The sequence below is a fragment of the Macrobrachium nipponense genome, chromosome 17, assembly GCF_015104395.2.
Source record: "Macrobrachium nipponense isolate FS-2020 chromosome 17, ASM1510439v2, whole genome shotgun sequence".
NCBI lineage: Eukaryota > Metazoa > Arthropoda > Malacostraca > Decapoda > Palaemonidae > Macrobrachium > Macrobrachium nipponense.
Window position 1 is genome coordinate 79073515 of NC_087210.1, and position 12500 is coordinate 79086014.

A 12500-nucleotide genomic window follows, 5' to 3' on the forward strand; every position below is an offset into this window, starting at 1 on the left:
TTAGTTGACTCAAAAGACATCCCTTCTCACGTGGATTAGTTTGACTCACAAAGACATCCCTTCTCACGTGGATTAGTTGGACTTTCTCAAAAGACCTCCCTTCTCACGTGGATTAGTTTGACTCAAAAGACATCCCTTTCACGTGGATTGTTACTCAAAGACATCCCTTCTCACGTGGATTAGTTGACTCAAAGACATCCCTTCTCACGTGGATTAGTTGACTCAAAGACATCCCTTCTCACGTGGATTAGTTGACTCAAAAGACATCCCTTCTCACATGCATTAGTTGACTCAAAGACATCCCTTCTCACCTGGGTTAGATGACTAAATGACCTCACTTCTCACCTGGGTTAGTTGATGCGTGTCCCAGAGGTGCGTCGGGTGATGTTGCGTATAGGTGACCACAGCTATCAACATTAGCACGGCGTTGCACATGAAGTACAGAGGAAACAGCACTTGCTGCACCTGGGCGAACACGTGTCTTGGAACGGCGAAGAACAGCGCTAGGCCTGCGATGAGAGAGAGAGAGAGTTGATAAGAGATAGGAAATATATGTATAACTGAACCACGAAAATATGGAACGTGATGAATATTATATAAATAAAGACAAAATCTACGGAGGAAAGAGAGACGAAGGAGTTCTGCAAGGCCTTTCAACTTCTTGTCCTTTTACAAGAAGTTAAAAGGCCTTGTGGAATATATAGTTTTTTTTTTTTACTGTGTCTTCCCATACATTCGCTAGAAGTCTACGTAAGACGCCAACATCTTCATATAACATTGTGAACTGCTTGCAACGTCCCAAGTTAACTGAATGAAACGTCATGAGATGAACTCAATGACATATGTTCATATGAACAGAAGCAAAATGTATTGTGGGAGACCCAGAGAAAGTGCCTGAAGGTGAATTATTATTTATATTATTACTATTATTATTGTTAAAATAGCTTCAACAGACCCCTGAGCTGAAAATGGCCGAGCGTTACATCGAACCAGACAAAATTGCGTCGAATATTCACCTGACACAAACGTCATCCAGACTTGGCTGCCGAAGACGGCGCTGACGGCGGAAACGTACAGAAGCCTCGTGAGGGTCGACGCCTCCGTCGGGTTCCTCCTGTAGTCTGGGAACAGCCTGAAGGCGACGTACATCACTGCCACGATGGCTATCAAGTGGGCCGGCTGGGTGTGCTCCAGTGCCTCTCTGCAAGACAGGAATCAGGAGAGTTTTGAAGTCGGGAAAACATTTCGTTTTTTTTTTTTTTTTGTGGTGTTTTTTTTTTTTTTTTTTTTTTTTTTTTTTTTTAAAGATGGAACGGTTAACAAAATGTTTAACCTGCTGTTTTTCAGTCTCGGTAAGACAGAACCAGAAGTTTTTTTTATGTCAGTAAAACGTTTCGGTGTTTTTATTTTTTTTAAAGATGGCACGTTTTAGAAAATGTTTAACCTGCTGTTTTTCAGTCTCGGTAAGACAGAAGCCAGAAGTTTTTTTTATGTCGGTAAAACGTTTCGGTGTTTTTTTTTATTTTAAAGATGGGACGGTTAACAAAATGTTTATCCTGCTGTTTTTCATGAGGCGGTTTTGGAAAATGTTTTTTTAAGATGGCACGTTTGAGAAAATGGAAAATATTAAATTTTCTGAGATGGTACGTTTGAGAAAATGGAAAATATTAAATTTTCTGAGATGGTACGTTTGAGAAAATGGAAAATATGGAGAATATTACATTTTTCAAGATGGCACGTTTGAGGAAATGGAAAATATGAAATTTTTAAGATGGCACGTTTGAGAAAATGGAAAATATGAAATTTTTTAAGATGGAACGTTTGAGAAAATGGAAAATATTAAATTTTTTAAGATGGAACGTTTGAGAAAATGTTTAACCTGCTGTTTTTCAAGAGACAATTTGGAAAACGTTTTTAGATATTTGGAATATTTCTGGAAATGAGAACGTTCTGGTGGCTTTTTTTAAGATGGCACTTTTGGGAAAATGTTTATCGTGCTGTTTTTCAGGAGACTATTTGGAAAATATTATTAGAAATCTGGAATATTTCTGGAAATAAAAACGTTTCGGTGTCTTTTTTTAAAATGGCATGTTTGAGAAAATGTTTGTCCTGGAAAATGTTACTAAAAAATTAGAATATTTCTGAAAATGAAAACATTTCGGCGGCTTTTTTCAAGAAACGAGGGTTTGGAAAAAACGTTCATTCTGGTGTTTTTTTTTTTTAGAGGAAAGTGTTGGAAAATGTCATTTGATATTTGGAATATTTCGGGAAATAATATTGTCGGACGCTGGTAGTGTTTACATAAGCCATAAATGAGTAAATGTTCGTATCTGAGTTGTCCGGAATAGCTGCAACCCCTTTTGTTCCTTTTACTGTACCTCCATTCCTATTCTTCCCTCCATTTTACTTCTCACCCTTTTTTAACAGTCGTTTCAAACCTTTTTCAATCTCAATTTCCGCTTCAGCGCTGAATGACCTTTTAGGTCTCAGCGCTCATCCTTTCGCCTATAAATTCTATTTCTGTCTGTCTGTCAGATCTACTTACTTCTCTCCCTTCTGGTAGTTCCTCGTTGGACGAGTGGTTTTCGCACTCGGCTACCAGTCCGGTGGTCCGAAGTTCGAATCTCGGCTCGGCCAACGAGGAGTCAGAGGAATTTATTTCTGGTGATTGAAATTCATTTCTCGATATAATGTGGTTCGGATCCCACAATAAGCTGTAGGTCCTGTTGCTAGGTGGCCAGTTGGTTCCTAGCCGCGTAAAACTATCTAATCCTTCGGGCCAGCCGTAGGAGAGAGCTGTTCATCAGCTCAGTGGTCTAGGAAAACTAAGATATACTTAACTTTTCTCCCTTCTGGTTGGGCCATTCAGTTTAATAAAGTACCCACGTGCCCTTGAAGAAGGAGTCGCATCCTGTATCCTAAGTTTCAGTGACATCCCCCACTTCCTTGTCTGACGCTGACCAGTCGCTGGAGAAACGCGCTAAAGCAATATTTTTGTGACCGGCCACATCTAGTATACTAGTATATCGAGGGCAAGGCCGCGTGGAGATCTCCCAGCAGACCCCATCACGCGTCAAGTGCAATTGCGGGACGAGGTGATTTTCTCGGGGAGTAATGCGGTCTCATGTGGGCCAATTTTCGTGAGTGAGTGTGTGTGTGTGTGTGTGTGTGTGTGACAAGGTACACAGTTGTCCTGGTTCAGTTTCATGACGCCGACAAGATATCTTGCAAAACAAGCGAAATGGGACGTCTTTTCATATTCGTTCTCGTAATATTGGGTAAGTCGAAATGATCACACGTTCTCCTACTATTGGGAACACTGAGGAGACTGGTAGGTACTTAGAATACCAGATGAGCGAGGTGGCAAAAGGGTGAGGCCAATATCCATGGGGTAAGAGTGGGATTTGGGCGGGGGGGAGGGGGGAGTTGGTAATTTCGCCTTTTAAGAAAGAGGGAGGTTTATGTAAGAGAGAAAAAACCATATACCTAAGTATACACATTGATTTATATATATGATAATATATATATATAATATATATATATATATATATATATGTATGTATGTAGTATATATAGACGTATATATATATATCTATATATATATATATATGATATATATATGTATATATATATATACAACTTCACAGTAGCATATGTCGAATTTGGTGCTGTTGGCTTAATTTTTTCTTGTTTTTAGTTTTTTTTTTTATATTTGTGACTAGTAGTAATTTAGGTGCACGGGCACCAACAAACTAACGAACAAACAGAAAACAAATATTTCCTCTCTTGGAATCCCCCCCCCCGTATCCTAACTTATCCTATTTATGATTGAAATCGAGTGAGTGTTGTTAAAGAAGTTCTCTTCAAATAAGACTAAATTAATGTACATTAAAATCTTCTTCCCTTCAAGTTGGTGAAAGTCTGAAGAAACTACAGGACTAGAAAGGAAGGGGAGCCTCTAGAATTGTTTCCTGAGATTATTATTATTATTATTATTATTATTATTATTATTATTATTATTATTATTATTATTATTATTATTATTCAGAAGATGAACCTTATTCATCTGGAACAGTCCCACCACAGGGGCCACTGCCTTGAAATGTAAGCTTCCAAAGAATATTATGGCGTCCATTCAAAAAAACGCCAAGGAAGGTACTGGCAAATACTGAAAGAGGACATCAGTTGTCAGAAAAAATCAGAGATTAACAAACAATTAAATGAATAAAAACATAATTAAAAAATTAAATGAAATATTAAAATACAAGTTTTAGGGTAGCCGTGATTTTTCATCTTCGCTGGAACTTCTGGAGTTCCAATCGCACGGTAACGTTATGGGTATGGAAAGGTATCTCTCTCTCTCTCTCTCTCTCTCTCTCTCTCCTCTCTCTCTCTCTCTGGGGCTACTCCCGGGACTCCACGACCCCATTGTTGTTCGAACAAGGTCCGGAAGGAGCGTTGCAAGTGTGTTTGATGACGCACTGGGCCCTGTGTCAGTGACGTCGTAGCGTACTTAAGGGTATTGCGTAGTGCTATAAAGGTATTTTTTGTTTATGTTTATGTTTACGTTTTTGTGCCACCTTACGAGATTAGGTCAAATATTAGCGACAGAGAATAATGGCCTCACTTCAGTGATGTCATAGCTTGTGGCTATTTCTGGTGTCTACAGAAAAGTATTGCGTATTGCTAAAAGTTTTTTTTTTTTTGCCTACGTTTTTGTGCATTTCTAAGACTAAGTAAATATTATTAATAGAGAATAATTGTCTTAAGCCTTGGTTGTTTGTTTTCAGCTTTTAATCAGTCCAGATAATCGCTGTGTCTGTGTGTATGTACAGGTGTCCAATAGCTTGAACCTAGGTATGTAGTATTTGTTAGCCGAGAGTGGCACTACGTAATACGTTCTAATTAATTAATTAATTAATTAATTTATTTATTTATTTATTTATTTATTTATTTATTTTCATAATACTGTTGTGTTTTATTTCTAAAACGGGACTAATAAAATCATATTGTCTAAAAAATGCAAATGGTGGCGAAAATACTTGTTTTTTTATATATATAAAAACGTGTGACCTCAGAGAAGAATTTACGGCAGATATTGTCACTCTCTCATCAGAAATAATTCAGCTCCCTTTCGGACACTGTTTTTGATTAAAATTTGGTGTTTTATTGAATATTCTTTTTGATATCTTGTAATTCGTATAATTCATAGCATCAATTAATTTTTCCTCCTATTCGAACGGTTTTGATCTATTGTTTACGCAAACCAATTACTCTGTGACTTCTTGGGAAATGCCGTCGAGTGATTGGGCTAACGAATTATGGTACATTCTTCGTGTAATCGCAGAAAAGGATCACTACTATTATAATATGGAATGATTGAAGAAATACAAGTTCAACATTCTGTTTCTGAACAGTAAATCAAAACGTTCTTCAAGTTTGTAAAGATATCAGGTAACCAGATAACTATTCATTGTCCCATTCCTTAACAAAGTCTCTCTCTCTCTCTCTCTCTCTCTCGGCCACATACGCATATACGCATATTGAGGACTAAAATCTCCCTTATTTCCTTCTATGTGAAAAGAAATCTTTGACAAGACACCCCCCCCTACTCTCTCTCTCTCTCTCTCCTCTCTCTCTCTCTCTCTCTCTCTCTCTCTTAGAGTGAGAACTAAAATCTCCCTTATTTCCTCCTCTGTGAAAAGAAATCTTTGACAAGACCTTACTCTCTCTCTCTCTCTCTCTCTCTCTCTCTCTCTCTCTCTCTCTCTCTCTTATAGTGAGAACTAAAATCTCCCTTATTCCCCCTCCTCTGTGAAAAGAAATCTTTGACAAGACATTACTCTCTCTCTCTCTCTCTCTTCGACCAGAAATCATGCAATAACGGTTTTTCCTCCATGCCATGACCTTATAATGATAGACTGCATAATAACGTATTCCTCACATGTGTTCGTACCTCTTTAGTAGGTACCCCTGGTCAGTCATGTGTTGCTGCTGCTTCCTTGACCTATGTGCTGGGTATGCTGAGGGCATAGCACTTGTTTCGGTAGTTATTTCACTTGCATATACATTCCTTGCTCGTCTATACTTTTCATGCCACGTATATTGTGCAAATGATTCGTCTCACCGCCAACTTTTTTCTCTCATTTGCATATATATATATATAATATATATATATATATATATATATATATATATATATATATATATATATATATATATATATATATACATATATATATATATATACATTATATATATTTATATATATGACTGGTAAAAGTGTTCTGTAACAACAGAATTCCATCTAATAAAAGGAGCCCATAAAAACACACCAAAATGTAGAGAGTAAAAGTACTATATTTCAGACTGCTGTCTCTCTCTTCAGGTATATGAATGAGAAAAGACAAGACCAGAGACACACCCAACAATAAAATAAAAATTCCCCACCTGGAGACGATTAAGAGAGTAACTCACACCCGCCTTGGGAAATCCAAACCCTTTTGCATTTACCTACCCAAATACCTTAGCCAAATCCCTGATTAACGTCCAACAAAAGACATCGCCCAAAGACTCTGGGGTATATGAGATCCCATGCCAGGACTGTGACCAATCTTACATCGGATTTACAGGTAAATCACTTCCCCAGAGATTAATACAACACAAACGGTCAGTTAGGTATGGACAACAGAACTCGGCTATTTTCAATCATATAAATGAACATAACCATAGAATAAACTGGAATATGTCACGTGTAATTTATAGCAGCAACTGCTGGTACAAGAGTCAAATGATGGAATCGGCCTTAATAAAAGAGAAAGCAGGTATGAACATCTCAAAAGGGAATTGGACATCAGACATCGTCGACGCAGTGTTCATTCAACCAACGCTTAAGAAGATTAAAGGAAGATTATCAGCGGGGTTGACCTAAATTGGCTTACTTGTGGACGAATCTCTTGGTATATACCACCTTTTCTGTAAACTTTTCTCATTCATATACCTGAAGAGAGAGACAGCAGTCTCTGAAATATAGTACTTTTCTCTCTACATTTTGGTGTTTTTATGGGCTCCTTTTATTAGATATTTATAATATATTATATATATACTATATACACACACACATATATATACTATAATATATAATATTATTATATAATATATATAATATATTATATAATATTATATATATATAATATATAATTATATATATATATAATATATAATATTATATATATATTCGACTTGGTGGTTTTTAATAGTGTAGGAGTCCATCTTTTCTCAATTATTATTTTTATTATTATTATTATTATTATTATTATATTAATTATTATTATTGATTATTATTATTATTATTTTTAGCTATTTTTTTGGCGTCTTTCTACTGGAGCACTGAAGGTCAGACAATATTCCAGACATCTTTGTGAGGGCATTATGTTATTTTTGTTCTTTGTTATTATTAAAATTATCTTGGTGTCTTCTACCAAATCCATTAAGTAAAAGACGACTCCACAGTGATTGTGGTTGGGGGAGGGGGTGATGTGGGGCGGGGGTGAGATTACCTTTGAAATCAGTTTGAAAGCGTGGCCACTTGTACTTTTTTTTTTATTTATTTTTTTTTTTTTGCGACCAGGTTTAATTTTATACATTTGTATCTGAATCTTATGTAAAGTCATTTTCTCAGTTTTTGATGAATGATGAGAATCGTAGCAATGATACTGCAGTTAATAATAATAATAATTATTATTATTATATTTATGAGTGATTGTGTATGATTTAAGGGGTTTTATAATGAATAAAAATCTGTAGAGAATGAAAATCGTAGCAGCGATATTGCTGTCATTATTTTTAATGAGTGACTGAGTTATCTGAATGGTTAATGATAAGTAACAAAAATGATATTGCTGTTATTATTTTTAATGAGTGTCTGTGAGTGATTTAAATGGTTAATTATAAGTAACAAAAGTTATTTGCTGTCATTATTTTTAATGAATGGTTAATGATAAGTAACAAAAATGACATTGCTGTTATTATTTTTAATGAGTGACTGTGAGTGATTTAAATGGTTAATGATAAGTAACAAAAATGATATTGCTGGCATTATTTTTAATGAGTGACTGTGAGTGATTTAAATGGTTTATGATAAGTAACAAAAATTATATTGCTGTCATTATTTTTAATGAATGGTTAATGATAAGTAACAAAAATGACATTGCTGTTATTATTTTTAATGAGTGACTGCGAGTGATTTAAATGGTTTATGATAAGTAATAAAATTACATTATTTTTTTATGAGTGATTGTAAATGATTTAAGTCGTTTTTATGTTGAGCAACCTAAAGCTCCGTTTCTTAAAGTGTGGTCCGTGGACCCCCAGGGGTCCGTGGAATGTTCCAAGGGGTCCGCAAGTTGATTTGGACGTCGGTAACAGATTAATTTTAGGCCAAAACTTGGTTCAATTTGTGTGCAAAATTGCAAAATTTGTGTGCAGAATTGTAAAAGTAATAATGTTGTGAAAGTTATTTTAAGTGAAATGTAAACATTTATGTTGAAGATAAGCCATTTAATAAATAATTCAGTAGCAATTTTAGTACTCTATATATTATACACTGAAAACTTTTAAACCAAGGAGGGAAGTTGTCATAATATGGGGTCCGCTGCGCAAGAAAGTTTAGGAAACACTGACGTAAAAAAAAATTAATAAATAAAATAAAATAAAATAAAATAAAAAAAGTCTCGCCCCCTCACCTGTACCAAGGCAGCCTATCCCTCTTCTCGTCGCCCTCGAAGTTCTTGTACTTCTGGGCGTACTCCTTGATCTGCGCCTTGGTCACCTTGGAAGGCTCCTTCTTCTTGACGTCGACCAGCTTCTCCAGCTCCTGGCGGGTGAGGGCGTCCGGGTCGGAGGGGAAGACGGCGAAGCCCCCGAAGGACTTGGACTTGTACATCTCGCTGGGGCGGAACTCCGAGATGGAGTGGAAGCGGTTACGGGAAACGGGTGGTTGTGAAGCTCCTGATGAGGAGGAGGAGGAGGAAGCCCCTTCGTCATCGTCGCCGCCACCACTTCCCCCTAGGAGGCGATGGTGGTGTGGTGGGACGCTCTCCTCGGCAGGGGGGGCGAGAGTGGTCGTCATTGTCTTGCTCATATTATTCAAACACATGCACGCAGGTTTGTTTTTTTTTTTTTTTCCGAGTCTAAAAAGTTTTTTCCACTCAATCAATCAATCTGTTTACTACGGTTATAATTATAACAAACCGTGAGAATTATATGATCTTCCAGCGTAGAATTCAAAACACCGACCGTGTCTCGGTATAACCAGGAAGGAAATCGAGTTAATGAGATAATGACTACGTTCAAATAAACTCTAAGAATCGACTACTGGTGCTTCCAGTTCTGGTTCCTCGACCGGAGAAGAGAACGTTTCCTGAGATCGGGTTGGCACCGACCGCTGGATTGCGACGCGGACGCCGCTTTATATAGCGACGGAGGGGGAAGCTGCCAGAAGGTGCCAGTTGGTCGGTTTCGCGCGAATCGTGTTTTACTCTTTGCCCAAGCGATTAAGTGGCCTTTCATTTTTATATTTATTTTATAGTATATATATATATATATTTATATACTATATAAATGCTTTGTAACTTTTTTTTGTTTGACATTTTTGTTCTCTTCTTGCATCTGATGTTTTCATTATTCTCTTGTTGAGGATTGTCATTGGAATTGGTGTTCTTATAATAATAATATTATTAGATATTATAAATCTATATATATATATTATATTATAGAAATAAATAAAAATTATATATATAATATAATATATATGGATATATATATATAGATATATATAGTTATATATATATAATATATATATATATATATTATATATATATATATATTATATATTTATATATATATATATATATATGAGATATATTATATATATATAGATATATATATAATGTATATATAAATATATATATATATATAATATATATATATATATATATATATTATATATATAATGAAAGATGGATTATACATTGTGCGGGTCGTAACGAGAGAGAGACAGAGACAGAGAGAAGGGGGAGAGGGGAGAGACATTATAAAGCTGTCTAGCTATGCATTGTGCTCTACCGGTGGGCATTGATAATTCGAGATTTATTATTAAAAAAAAAAAAGTCTACTGTTGCATTTTTCCTTGAGTATGAGACCAGAAATCGTAAGAGTTGATATCTCAATACGAATGCGTACTTTTAATTTAACGATTCATAAATCCCGGAATGCGAAACTTTGTACGCCATACGCAATTTTAAAATGTTAATTAACAAAAATGCACGACTGTTTTGTCAATAATTGGGCTCTAAAAAATTATATAATGTATACATATATATATGTATATATAAATGATATAATTTTTTTAAGCCCAATTTCGCCGACAAAAAACACCCATGCATGTTTTATAAGTTATTATTGCTAATGGAAACATGAAGTCCGTCTTCCTGCATATATATATATATATATATTTATATATATTATATCATATATATATATATCTATATATATATATATATATACTATACATACATATACATACATACTACATACATACATACATACATACACACGACGAAGAACGCATCGTGTAAACTCGCAAAGGCGACTTGTGACACGAAAATACTGTTTAGACAGGACATACGGGCGACGGAAATAGGAGGCCATGGTGGGATGACAGACGTGATATATTAAAGATTATAAATCAAACCAGCAACGTTAGCCCTACTCAGACAGGCAGCAGACGAGAGAGAGAGAGAGAGAGAGAGAGGAGAGAGAGAGAGAGAGAGAGGTTGGAAGGAGCTACCTTCTATTTGTCACGTAGTAGGTGCTCACGAAGAAGAGAGCTCTCTCTCTCTCTCTCTCTCTCTCTCTCTCTCTCTCTCTCTCTCTCTAAATGCCCACTTATGCAACCCGAAGAGTGACGTAGCTACTCAGCTACTCGAGTATCTGTTCTGCTCTCTCACAGAGGAGTCGACGCCGCTCTACTCCTCCTCCTCCTCTTCCTCCTCCTCCTCCTCCCCTCAACATCACTCTTCCCCCATGCATTCTCTCGGCCAATGGCGCGTAATTGCCATGTCGGTGTTAACATAATTTGTAGTGGGGGAGAAGGGAACGGACTAGTGAATTTATTTATTTTTAAATATATACTTACATTAGATGAGCAATTGATCAAGGATTGTGTGATCTATCCATGAATATAATTTTTAAGAAATGAAGGTACTGTTTATGAAATTAAAGTACTCTCTCTCTCTCTCTCTCGTGTTCCCAGATGTGGCCGTGAAATTCTCAGAATCTTGTCAGATGAGAAGCGCCTCCATCCTTCCCTTTGTCCACGAATTGAGGTTTCCTATTGATCTAAGCAGATCATCTTCTTCTCCTTCTGTCTTAAATTTCTTCGTATTGCGTACGTCTTTTCTCTCTCTCTCTCTCTCTCTCTCTCTCTCTGTCGCGTCCAGTCAGATTAAAGAAAATATTTGTTGAACTTTTAACCACAACTGGACTTTCTGATGAAGAAGCAGAATTTCTGGAAATTCTTTTGCATCTCCGTTGCTTTTCCAGTTCTAGAATTTGGTAGAAAAAAAAAAGTAGATAAAATAAAATAAAAAAATAAAAAATACTTTCCATTAACTTCTTTTTCTCCTAAAAAAAGAAAAAATAAGAAAACATTTGCTTTAACTTCTGTAAAAAAAAAAATAGATGAAATAAAATAAAGAATAAAAATGCTTTCCATTCACTTCTTTTTCTCCTAAAAAAAAGAAAAGAATTTGCTTTTACTTCTGTATAGAAAATTTCTTCTCTTAAGATTTCTGCAGAAATTCATTATTTGATTTTCGTCAGACTCAGCCAGCCTTTTTTTTTTTGCCCTCACTTCATCAGTCATTCTCATGTCAGCTGCTGTATTATCATCTCCTTTGTTCAATTCACTTTTTTCCTCTTAATCCTTTTCATGTTCGAAACGAGAAGCGTATTTATTATCCACTCGTGGTTCCACCAAATGAGAAAATGTCTGTTTAATTCATCCACTTGTTCTTTTCATCTGCTCACGTCGTAGTAACCTACCTTCGTTGATGAGTTATCTCTCGGTTTTTTTCTGTCCGCCCTCAGATCTTGAAAACTACCGCTGCTAGTAGGCTGCAAATTGCTATGTTGATCATTCATTCTCCAGTCATCAAGCATACCAAATTCCAGCCCTCTAGCCTCAGTAGTTTTTATCTTATTTAGGGTTAAAGTCAGCAATGAGAGTGCGTCTAGCAGCGGGCCGTGACTGAAAGTGTCATCATAGAACGCGGCTGAGAATTTCTTACAGCATTATACGCTGTACGGAAAACGCGATTGTGCTGGAGAAATTTTGGCGCATGTCTTTTTTTTTTTTTTTGCACTTTCGCTTGAATCTTTACTTTGAAAATACATTTTACTGATGAAATATGTGGTTAATTTTGATGCAACAGCAAATT

General features: G+C 36.0%; 1 pseudogene; it reads right to left on the reverse strand.

Annotated features, from left to right (window-relative positions):
* The window catches only part of LOC135196355 (uncharacterized), an 18540-nt pseudogene extending 9092 nt beyond the window's left edge, over positions 1 to 9448 (reverse strand).
* Between the last annotated feature and the right edge of the window lie 3052 nt (positions 9449 to 12500).